Raw genomic sequence first — 13,730 nt, forward strand, 5'->3', positions numbered from 1 at the left:
ACAAAAAAAAAGAAAAACAAAGAAAAGAAAACAAAGAAAAGGAAAAAGAATAAAAGAATAAACAAATACACGTTTGTTTAAGTTTTTAGTTTAAAGTGAAGTACATGTATATGTACTTGGAAAGCAGGTAGTCCGCACAGGATGTCCTCCAACCCCCTGTCACCACAGAGCATCACTTGTCGCCACTCAATTCTCAGCCACACAATTTTATTGGATAAAGTCTACACTTTGCAGCAGAAGAAAAGGAGCCATTCATTTTTAGATCAAGTTCTGTTCATCTTCTCTCCCAAAAGAGAAGTGAAAATGGCAGCATTGATTTACAGAAAAGCTCAAGCTTTTTGTATATCCGTTTAACTTCTCACCGGAGTAAAGTTATAATGCCCGATTTAATTCTTGTATATTATTAGGGGTATTATAATCGTTACCCGGTAATTAAATTCTAGTACAAACAAAAGCGAGATCATTGTATAGGATTTGATTTGTAAATCTTTGTAGTAGTTAGGAACTTTGTTGTTCTTAGATTGTAGCCGATTAATTTATTTACCGGAGTGTAGCAACACCCTCGAGGATTTATATACGGATATATATTTCCCCGAATATCTTGTGTTCCTCATTTTTATTGTTCCAAACACTATTCCCCTCAAGAACTCGAAACCACTAACCGAGCATTAAATCTATATCCGCTAAAGATTCGAAAGAATTTTTAATTTATTGATTATCATATTCAACCCCCCCCCCCCCTTCTACGATAATGAATAGCATGAGTAGTAACTCCTCTTTGGTATCTTGATTTCAATAGTTGTTTTAGGTTCCAAAAACCATACTAAGCACTCCCAAGACTTCACCATCATCAAGAACACATCTCAAGCTCTCAAGAAAGGTAAAAATCTTTGACCCGACTTTATTTAAGATTTAAGTTCAAGATCCTTTTAGTATGTAGTTGTAAATATAATTTTGGTGGGAGTATTGTTGTAATCTTGATGTTTAGCTAAGTAGATTTAAGGTTGATTGTTGTTGCCTCAAGAACATGATGTTTTTTAGAGGAGTTAGTGTGTTGATGATGATATGTTGATTGTTGGTGGTAGTATAATGATTTAAGGCGTAAACGAAACTCCGATCGTAACCGTAATCTCGTTAAAACGAACAAAACATAACTTTAAGTTTCTGCAAAAAGTCCTAAAGATGTAAACTGTAGTTTCTTGAAAAAAAACCCTTGATTATGATAGAAAATGTTATAAGTATTGTTTAGGCGCTTGAATCGCTTGATTCCGATTTACGGATCAAAGATTATGGTCGTTTTACTAAAAGTGATTTACGCGACAAAAACTGCTACGAATTACGAATTTTGAAATTATAAAGGATCGACTTAAAAATATTCATAAATCATGAAATTTTTACAGAGAGTAAGAAATAGAGTTTATTAGCTTCCATAAAAATTTCAAGTAAAAATGTTGATTTTTCAAGTTTATAAAAATATCGGAGCCGAGGTCGCGCGGAGTACGAATGTCAAAACAACCCCCTGTTAGGAAACTGTCACTTCGGGATTTTTACCACTGTTACCAGAAAACTATTTTCAAATAATGTATTCTAAATTTTGTCTAGATCGCGCACGCAAAAACGGTGCGTCAATTGAGTTAACGGTTTGAGAGATATCAATATTTTAGTAAAACTCCGTAGGTGATCGAACTTTTGAAATGCTTTTCACCTAATTAAATTCATTATATCACAATGAAACTTTTAGGATAAATATTACAATCACTCAAGAAGCTCCTCGAGGTGGTTTCGTATTAAAATATTAATTTTAAGATTTATTAAAAATGATAGAGTGCAAGCCGCGTAATAGTAATATTCGGTAAAGTCAATTCTAGAAGACCACTTTGACCGTCCGTTTCGACCAAGGAGTGATACTTATTTCGAGTCGGTCAAATAATGAAAGTTATGAAGTATTGAACTTATTAGAAATATAAGTTGGTGATGAGAGTAGGAATACTGATTAAGATTATGATATTTGTTGATTAGAAAACCCGGAATGAGAGGAAGTTGGGGAAATGTGTCTTGAACTCCAGGCAAGTTTTCAAACCCTACCTTTTTAGAATTGTTGTGTTGTGATTGCTTTTAAATACTGTAATATATGCATGATAAATGTTTTACGGCGATTTATAAATTTTATATATTGAATTATAAGATATGATGATTTTGGTATAATAAAGTACCGGATTTGAAATGATATATTTAGACCGAGGATTGGTCGGTGTAAGGTTATAAAACCCGGAAGTATTCCGAAGTTGTTCTATTTGAAAAATGTTAACGCTAGAGAGTAGCGTGACATGTATATTATAGAACGAGAGTCGGTTTGTATGTATATTATAGTAAATACCCGGGAATCGTCCCGGGGATGTTTTGGATGATCGAAAGTTCGTATTTATTTTTATTCCAAAGGACTCGATGTCCACTTGCGAATTATTAAATACCTCGAATTTATTTAAAACAATTTTCAAAGATCGTATTCCCTCAACTATATTTAATCACTCGAACAATGAATATTATTTCGGATATTCATTTTAAATAGGAGAAGTATACTCCAACAATTATTTGTTTTAAACTCGACTACTTATATCTACCAAAGATTACTTTAACTACTTAAACATAAATAAGTTGAGGAATATTGTTTCAATATTCTTTTAAAAGTATAACTATTCGAGGTTTAATTACTTATCAATTATCATTTAATTATTTATTATTTATAAAAAGAGTTTATTTATGATTTAAAAATCATAGAACCTGATTTAAAATATTCTCGGATATTCGGGAATCATTCGAATTATTTCAGATCGTTGGAGAATATTATCCCGACTTATTTAATATTTTAAATATAGTTTCAAGGAGAAACTTTTCCCCCTTATTTAATTATCTGTTGACAACGGTCAACTCACATCCTTAGTACTTCCTCCGAAAATTTCGGAAGTACTTATATATATACATTTATATCTTAGTAAGATAAACTGTTTCTATCAACAAACAAAACTCTTGGGGAACTTCGATGTGGTTCGAGTTCTCGAGATATGATATAATTCTTTTAAAAGGACAAGGGAGGGGTAGACTCTGGTACTATGTGTGCTATATAGACTACCAAAGGTACCGCATGCGAAGGTACTATGTGTACTCAGGAACTTTTGAAGTATGTGTATACCCAAAAATGGGACACGTAGCCCGAATGCGGCAAGGGTGATAACCGGGATACGAAGGTGTCGTCCTTCTACTAGTAAAAAAGGTTACTATTATCGTATTACGACTGATCATCGTATGCGCTGGCTCCAACGAGTGTCCTATTCTTCCAATTGGAATTGTGATGCAATACCGTAACCCAAGCCAAGGTGCTGGGTTTACTATTAAGGTATTCGCAGGTTAATGAAATCCACAAAAGGATTGTTTTCATAAAAGGTGTGTATCACCAAGGGAAACTATTTTCGAATAAAACGTAATTATCAAATATGATGTTTTACGTGAGTTTATCATACAGTTATTTTCATACTGTACATTATTATGCTGGGCATTATAGGTCACTCTTGCTTTCTTTTAAATGACCCAACACAACAGATAACCAGTATGCCGGTGTGGGACTTAATCGCTTGCAGTCATGGGGAGGATCCCTGGCAGCTTTGTCTCAGGTGTGCCAGAGTATCAGATAGGTATAAGATATCAGTCGTAATTATTGTAACTTCATGTAGAGGTTATGAATAATTGTTTGAGATCCTGTAAAGTACATTTGAGTTTTAATAACAGATGATACTTGTTGTACGTCGTTTCTAAGGCTATAACTTGTGAGTGTGTGAGATTGGGGGTCTGTGATATGGAATTATTGGATTATTGAGTTAATGCAGGTTACACATGATTGAATGATTGCGTGACGACCCAGATTCCTGACCCCGGATTTGGGAGAGTTACAGAAATGGTATCAGAGCCTTAAGTTATAGTACTTAGAGATGTGAGTGTTAGGATTTTGTCTAGATGCGAGATTGCGTAAGAGCTCATATAGAGTTCATCATTGGACTACCGGATGTAGACCAATGGGTAGGTGAGGGTAAGCGTATATTTGAGGTAATAAAGCATGACTAATAGGACCATTTGAGATTATCAGAATGATGAGGAGAAAAATTAGAATCATATTTGATTTGGCAAGGATGTGGATGTAGAACTTAGAGCTGAGTCTCCAGAGTATTTGGGGTAAAGACGATATTACCAACACCATATGTAAATTTTGATAACACGAGCCTTGTTACTCGTAGTTCTTTATAGGCTACCCATGAAGGGGCATTACATGTGAGAACCATAGAGTCTCATTATTAATATAAAGTTAAGGTTATTGACCCAAACTAGTTAAAGGTGTCATTTTACCAAGGAGGATGTGAATATTGTATTTGTAATCACGAATTCACCAGAGATTGTGTCCAATATACCCTTAAGGATACAGTTAAACCTCGATGAAATAATAATCGATAAAGTAATAATCTCGCTAAAATAATATTTTTCTCCGGTCCCAACATAATAGACACAGTGTTTCTTTACTCCCGATAAAGTAATAAACTCGCTAAAGTAATATTTTTTCTTGGTCCCGACCCTATTACTTTAAAGAGGTTTAACTGTATTTTCTATTAAGGAAGATTTGAATTTAATATAAGAATGTTAACATAAGACGACTACACTACATGATATTATTAGTGTACTTAACATGTACGGTTATGATGGTTTAGCTCAGAGATCGAGAGCATCGAGAATTGATGGCATGACTACAATTGGATGGCGTAAGATTACAATGAGCGATAGTTCGATCTTAGAACCTTTTAAAAAGGATAGACCAGTGAGTCTAATGCGGAATTCTTCGGTAGATATGATGTCAGAGGCTACGTATATATACACGTAGACCTCTAATATATTCGGTAACGTATGTTCAATTACACACACATGCCACTGAACTTATGGACTGCATTGAGATCTCTAAGAGATCTCTTTGATATGTTCCCAGGGGGAACTGGCCACTTATAGTTAGTAACGGATGCGTGTAGCAAGAAACTATCGGCTTAACAGATGTTTTTGGAATATTGCTGAGTAAGGTCTTCGAGGTAAAACACCGGAATGACAGATATACGTGCGAAAGTCAAGATTAGTAAGCGATTTTAAAATGATGTGAAAAAGACGCTAGCTGACACATGGAATTACAAAGATGAAGAGGTGGTATCATCCTCAGGCGGATAATAAAGAGAGTTAGGATAATCAGTGAAATATTTTGGCACCTACTCACTGTCATGTTACTCCCTCCAAATTGTTGATCATTCGTATCGCCTTGATAAGTCATATCAGGCAATCTTTTTCGTTCCCTACTTTGAACTTCTGATGTGACCATATTGAATAGTCTTTCTCCGTATTAGGACTTGTTCAATTCTTTTAGTTAATCCATGAACTTTCATTCATAGATTATGATCTTCTTGTTCAACTCAGAGATATTTACACTTCATTTCAATTATCCAAGAGATTTTTTTATTATAAATTTTCCCTCAATTCATCGATGAATATTCATAATGAGTATCTTCATTTGATTCTTCTTTCATACTTACTCTTCTCAGTCAAGATTGTAAATATCTAACAAATTGTTAAAAACATGGATGATCTAATATCCATATATTCCTCGGGAATCCTTTTCTTCTAATCGGGATGAAATTATATATTGAACTTTGAAATCATAGTAAGGGTATCAATTTGGTATTGATATTCCAAATTCAATTCTATTTGAGAATCTGAAAAAGTATGTGAACGAGGACACCTCTGAGTGTACCCTTTTATTTGGCAAGAAATATTTGATAAGAGGCTATCGATTGTTTCGATGCCAAGACCACACGATTCAGAGTTATAATTATCTTTCTCAACCCAAATTTGAAAACTCTTTATTTCAAAATCGTCATCCGGGTAGCCACAAATTTCTTCAGTGGTTACGATGGTTAGATTTTTTTCAAACAAACTAAGATATGCTTAGTTATATATATTCTCATGAATGACTAGTTAATGTACTAACTAGTCGAAATTTTAATTAATACGATGAAAGCCTAGCTAATCGTTCTAGCTAGTTGCTATGGGCCAAACCAATTAAGCTGACCATTTTCTTAGTCGATTTATAATATTGCTTGATATGGACTAGTTATTATTTTTCTAAGATCCACTTCCAATCAATTTTTTATTTTATTTTACAGAGTGCATTTTATATGTAAAAATTTAATTATTGATGAAATTTTCAAAGATTGATTTAATTGAGACCTAACTAGGTCGCCCACTCAAACGAGAATTCATACTCAATTTTATGAAATATTTTGTTCATGAAATATTTTATTCTTTCCTTTATATAACGAATATCCAATTAAAATCATAAAGTGATTGAAGAACAATATACTTCCTTATTTATTAATCATTGGATAAAATTTCTTCTTTCAAAATAGCACTTATTTGAGACCTCAATGGTTAACCATTGGTTGAGGATGTTATTCGATATTTCTTTCATTATTCGAGAAGAAAAGTATTCTTTCAATGGGAAAATCTTACAAGTACCATTCGTATGATGTTATTATTCAGCAATCATTGCTTTCAATGGATATTCTCCATAATATCATAATATAGAATTTTAAGGATATGGAAGGATAATCCTTGTTGTATTCTTCCTTCGACTTATAAATCTTTTGACTGTTGCGACTCTTTCATTCAAAGCTCATTATTTGTTCAGATGTTAGATTTTGAAATCTTGTTAAGATTGTCTAAATTTCATAGATATCGTGAAAATCATTTTTCCAAAGCTAATTGCCTTACCAACAAAGAAGAGGTATAGTTGAGAACCGATTGTTGTAATATGAGACTAAAAGCTTAGTGCTATGATGGTGCAATCAGAGCATCGTGATGAGTAAGTTGTTTTAAAAAGGGAATACCATGTTTAGTTATTATCATAAGTATCATTAATATGGTTATAAAAGAACGAAAATAGGGATACAACGTGATTAGTGAGGTACACTTCTATGAAACATTATCGGGATAGTTGCTAATAAATTTGGGAATGACCAAGCATGTATGAATTTGAGGAATAAGATTTTCAACAAGTGAAGGTAAAGTTAGTAGCAATCCCGTGCTAGAAATACTCAACGATAAAAATAGGATGTTGCGTGAAGTCTAATGATATGTCTATGCAGCTTAAGGACCGTGACATAAGGCATCCTAATAATGATCTAGAACAATTGCGATAAGGTTCGCATGGAAAGGGACAAGGAGTTTACTTATGAGGAAATTTGGAAAAAATTCTTTTACTGAACACGAGATAGAGGATATAGTCAAATTGATCAAAGGCCATGATTGAGAAATCTATTATCATCAAGGAAAGGCCAATGTGGTGGCCGACACTTTAAGTAGGAAAAGGTATATTGAGGATGACAAATCTCAGAATAACTGGTGAGAAGGATCGCATGAAAAGAATGCTTTATTACTTAACAAGAAGACTTAAAGATGCCTAAAAATGTAAACGAATATTAGTCATGATAGAATATGTAAAGGGTTGTCATTGAGTAGGTAGGTAAGTATTCGACATGGTTGAAAATGAAAACGGAAGGCGAGGGTTAAAATTTTGGCGATTACGACTTGTAGATGACCCAAATAGGATTAAGAGTTAATTATAATAAATTTTGATGGAGGATTATCAAGAACCAAGTTAGTCGTCGTGCTATTTGAGGATTTTGAGTGATGAATTAAATAAGATCGCTTACTTTATTATGCAAACGATAGATGTCCACTCTACAAAATTTTTATGAACACGGAAGAGATAATTGGGATAGAGAGACCCTGTGACGACTGCGCCGCGTAAGGACCCAAGATTTAATTTCACAACGGGACTATTTCCAAAGATATTTTGTGAAAAAGGATGGACAGAGGCACAACTTAGAGTTCTCAAATTGACAAGTAGAATGAGAGGACTATCCTGATCATTGAAGATACGTCTAGCGGCTTACCTTTTATTTGGAAAGGTTTGGGGAATCGCCTATTGTTGACAAATAATTCGTGTAGATGTACTTACCATGCTAGCATATGAAAAATAGTTGTCGATATCCCTTACGAAGGGCAACGTGAAAGAATGAAGGATGTCATTGTCAGAACTGATAGAAGGCAAAGAAGATCGTACTCGCCCTATAAAGGCCACTGGTAGCAGGTACCAATAAATGTGAAGATGTCTAAGGCGCTAGCGAGAATAACAAGTACGACCCAGAAGGTATCGTAGTACTATAGATATTATACGGAGAATGATTAAAGAAGTCCGATCGATGACGGATTATGAACGTTCCACGATCCTAAGACGTGTCAATCAATTGCGTATGAAATGGTGCTTCCTTCAAGATGGAAACAGGACCCGACGTGCCTTACGTTACTACGGGAAGAAATGTTAAATCTAGTGCTAAGAGTGTAGCACGAGACGAGCGTGTAGAAATGCAACGAGAACTTCTTACATGACTTAATCGACAGAGAGGATGCGCCAAAATGGGAAAACGTTAAGGAATGAAACTCTAGCACAAGTAGGAGCGATGTAGGAGAAATGAATAAGTTGAAGGATGATTCCAAATACTAGAAGATGCGCTAATTGTCCATATTATCAATTTTTAAGGGAGATGAAGTGACCAGTTGATGTTAATCAAATAATTGATAATAACGAATTATCATGCGGGCATTGGAATGGCTACAAAGCATTGTACGGAAGAAAGAATCGTTCTCCCTTAGGATTGGGAAGGAGTTGGTAAGCGGAAGATACTTGGACCATCATTGAGTCAACAGACCAAAGAAATTCCTAGAACTTATCAGAACCCGGTTAGTGCAGCCCAGGATAAACAATAGAGATATACGGATCAAAACTATAAAGACAGGATTGTTTAGGCGCTTGAATCGCTTGATTCCGATTTACGGATCAAAGGTTATGGCCGTTTTACTAAAAGTGATTTACGCGACAAAAACTGCTACAAATTACGAATTTTGAAAATATAAAGAACAACTTAAAAATGTTCATAAATCATGAAATTTTTACAGAGAGTAAGAAATAGAGTTTATTAGATTCCATAAAAATTTTAAGTAAAAATATTGATCTTTCAATTTTATAAAAACATCGGAGCCGAGGTCACGCGGAGTACGAATGTCAAAACAACCCCCTGTTAGGAAACTGTCACTTCGGGATTTTTACCACTGTTACCAGAAAACTATTTTCAAATAATGTATTCTAAATTTTGTCTAGATCGCGCACGCGAAAACGGTGCATCAATTGAGTTAACGGTTTGAGAGATATCAATGTTTTACTGAAAGGGGTGTGAATAGTAAAACTCCGTAGTTGACCGAAATTTTGAAATGCTTTTCACCTAATTAAATTATATTTTATCAAAATGAAACTTTTAGGATAAATATTAAAATCACTCAAGAAGCTCCTCGAGGTGGTTTTGTATTAAAATATTAATTTTAAGATTTATTAAAAATGATAGAGTACAAGCCGTGTAATAGTAATATTCGGTAAAGTCAATTCTAGAAAACCACTTTGACCGTCCATTTCGACCAAGGAGTGATACTTATTTCAAGTTGGTCAAATAATGAAAGTTATGAAGTATTGAACTTATTAGAAATATAAGTTGGTGATGAGAGTAGGAATACTGATTAATATTATGATGTTTGTTGATTAGAAAACATGGAATGAGAAGAAGTCGGGGAAACGTGTCTTGAACTTCAGGCAAGTTTTCAAACCCTACCTTTTTAGAACTATTGTGTTGTGATTGCTTTTAAATACTGCAATATATGCATGATAAATTTTTTACGGAGATTTATAAATTGTTATATATTGAATCATAAGATATGATGATTTTGGTATAATAAAGTACCAGATTTGAAACGATATATTTAGACCGAGGATTGGTCGGTGTAAGGTTATAAAAACCCGGAAGTATTCCGGAGTTGTTATATTTGAGAAATGTTAACGCTAGAGAGTAGCGTGACATGTATATTATAGACCAAGAGTCGATCGGTATGTATATTATGGTAAATACCCAGGAATCGTCCCGGGGATGTTTTGGACGATCGAAAGTCCGTATTTATTTTATTCCAAAGGACTCGATGTCCACTTGCGAATTATTAAATACCTCAAATTTATTTAAAACGATTTCCAAAGATGGTATTTCCTCAACTATATTTAATCACTCGAACAATGAATATTATTTCAGATATTCATTTTAAATAGGAGAAGTATACTCCAATAATTATTTGTTTTAAACTCGATTACTTATATCTACCAAAGATTACTTTAACTACTTAAACATAAATAAGTTGAGAAATATTGTTTCAATATTCTTTTAAAAGTATAACTATTCGAGGTTAATTATTTATCGATTATCATTTTATTATTTATCAAAGGGTTTATTATGATTTAAAAATCATGGATCCTGATTTAAAATACTTTCTGATTTTCGAAAAAATCATTCGAATAATTTCAGAACGTCGGAGAATATTATCTCGACTTAATTAAATATTTTGAATATAGTTTTAAAAGAAACTTCCCCTTATATAACAAATATGTTGACAACGGTCAACTCACATCCTTAGTACTTCCTCCGAAAATTCTCGGAAGTACATATATATACGTACATATCCAAGTGTACCTATCAACAAGCAATATGCTTGGGGAACAATATAAGTTCCATAAATATGATGGGATTCTTACAAGGATAAGGAGGGGTAGACTCCAGTACTTCGTGGACTGGGGAGACTACCAATTTACTACCACATAAGAAAGCATTTTATATACTGATGAACATGTGGAGTATGCGTACCTGAGAGGGATGGGCACAAAACCGTGTCTTGAGAGGGATAGACGCGAAGTGTGTACCTGAGAGGGACGGACACAGAAAAGGCCCGAATGCGGCCAGGGTGGTAACCAATAATAAAAGGGAATCGTCCATCTACATGTAGAAAAAGTTACTTTTATCGCAGTACGACTGATCATCGTATGCGGTGGCTCCAACGAATGTCCTATTCTTCCAATTGGAATTGTGATGTAATACCGTAACCCAAGCCTAGGTGCTGGGTTTACTATTAAGGTATTCGCAGGATAATAAAATCCACTAAAGAATTATTTTTATATAAGAAGGTGTGTGTCACCAAAGAAAACTAAATTCGAATAAAACATAATTATCATATATGATATTTTACGTAAGTTATCATATAGTCATTTTTATACTGTACATTATTATGCTGGGAATTATAGCTCACACTTGTTTTCTTAAATTGACACAACACAACAGTGAATCAAGATGCCTACCATGAGAACCACAGCCAGGAAACGGGTAGGAAATGGCCAGCTGTTCCGTAGATTGTTTGGTGTTGTACCACAGGTAGTCCGAATAAGCTGGATTGGTTTTCAGTTGTTTTTAGTTCGGCTTATTTATAAGTATGACTTATGTAAGATAATAAACAAGAGACGTATATTTGACTGACAAACTAGCCTTACTTAAAGATTACTCCCCGATAAAACTTAATTACTTTTGGATTGTAATAATTGTCACTTTATGGTTGAATTACTCTAGCTATGAATGGTTCGTTTCCAAGACAATAATCTGTAAGTGTGTGTGTGTGTGTGTGATAAGTGTGGGGTTGTAAAGTGTGAGTATTTATATATTATAGTGTGAGGTATGTGGTTTGTAGTAGTTTAGATGGCGTGGCCTCCGAGATTTCTGACCCCAGATTTTGGGGCACCACAAGCCGACTCATATTTTTATGAGTAGTCTAGGGTTGAATGAGATGGAGAGAAATACAATCATTCAGAAATTGTTAAAAAAAGAAAAAAGGAAAGAAAAATAGGAAAAAATAAAAAAATATGTGTTTATGCAGAATTAATCAAGAGTGAGCTCTTAAATACTCGAGTTATTAAGTTCTAGGGGATTTTGTGCCTAGTGACCTAAGGATTTTATAGTCTGGGATCCGCTAACCTAACGCTCGCTACATGGGTATTATTGTATAAGTCTTTTGGGATCTCATTCATTGCACGGTCAAATAAGCATCTTTGTTATGTGTTCAATAATAACATGAATCCTTGTATAACTCTAGTAGAGAAGAAGTGTTGTGAGACATTATGCGTTTAGCATATATTCTATTTATAAACTCATGATTATTTTGATGATAGATAAGTTATGGTTATTGATCTAGTTCGAGAGTATATTTGTTAAGCATCCATACATGCACGTTTCTGGTTTGTGAGTTGGTTTGTGGGGTTTATTCGAACTCTGTTAAAAGTCATTGCATTCTTTCATGCATTGGCTTGTTGGTTGGTTATGGTTATTCTGAGGGGATCGATTACATTATAATTTAGTTGTATTCACGTAGTTGCACTCATGCATTAGTTTTGTTTTGTAGTTTTGAGTCTGTTTATGCTTGAGGACAAGCATCGATTCAAGTTTGGGGGTGTGATAAGTAGATTTTATATCTACTTGGAACGCTTCATTACAAGCTTAAGTTGGTGTTTTGGATTCAAGTTATTGGTATTTTTGATTTGTTTTTGTGTCTTTGCATTACAGGCATTAGTTGGATGAATAAATGAGCTTTTCAAAGAAATATGCTGAAAGGAGGTCAGATTCTAAAGTCAAGACCATTCTCATGTTGAAGAGCATCGTGATAGCTTCGCGTGGAATGTTGATTCGCTGAAATCGGATGAGCGGAACTCAAGTTACAGTAGAAACAAGAAAATGAAGAAAAATCCAGAGGTACAGCGCCCGCGCGGGAAGCGGGGCGGCCGCGCCAGATTGTCAGAAAGCGCGCGCGCCCGCGTGGTGTGTGGGGCGGCCGCGCCAAAGTCCTGAGCCAGAATCCTGATTTGACTTGAATTTGATGATTTTGAGGGCCCAGGTTGTCCAGAAGCATATATAAGCCAATAATAATTCGTTTTTAATAACATGGAGCCAAGAGAGAGCAATACGAAGACCTAGAGAGCACAAGACGGTTACAGAGAAGAAGACTTTTGCATTATTCAATATAGTTGATACTTTGGATGCTTGTTTTTGATTTGTCTTTGAACCCTAGTACTCTTATATTATTTATTATCATGTTTTTATTGGAACCCATGGTAACGACGAGTTCGATTATGAACTAATCGTTGTCATGGGGTTCTAACGGATTTATCTATGGATTTCAATAGTTAATTATTTTAAATCTTTGTGTGTGGTGATTTATGATTTCCTAGTTTGGTTGTACTTATTCGTCTTTGATGCGTAGCTAATATCTAAGATTGTTTGTTAATCTCCATTGAAGCGACAGTGAATATAGAGGTTTAGAACTTGTCATGCTATCATAGGTTTATGTATGAATTGACATGCATAATTCGTGGGTAATTTTAACCATCTTATTCACCCTATGTAATCACGATAGATAACTTGCTCTTAAACCATTATATTTTCAATCTTTATAGACATATTGGGACTAAGCATAATTGGTGTGTATTCAATTTCTATCTTAATTGTGGATATTTGATAGTAAGGTATACGTATAACGAAAGTTAGCGCATACTAGTTTCATGTTATCTGATTAGTTGTCATCACCATCACATGCTAAGGTTAAAGACATAACTTTGAATGAAGTATTTAATGAATTTAGAATCCCATATTTATTCTCATATAAGTAATTTAATCTTAATTCTC

This window comes from Apium graveolens, chromosome 6 (genome assembly GCF_009905375.1).
Source record: "Apium graveolens cultivar Ventura chromosome 6, ASM990537v1, whole genome shotgun sequence".
Taxonomy (NCBI): domain Eukaryota; kingdom Viridiplantae; phylum Streptophyta; class Magnoliopsida; order Apiales; family Apiaceae; genus Apium; species Apium graveolens.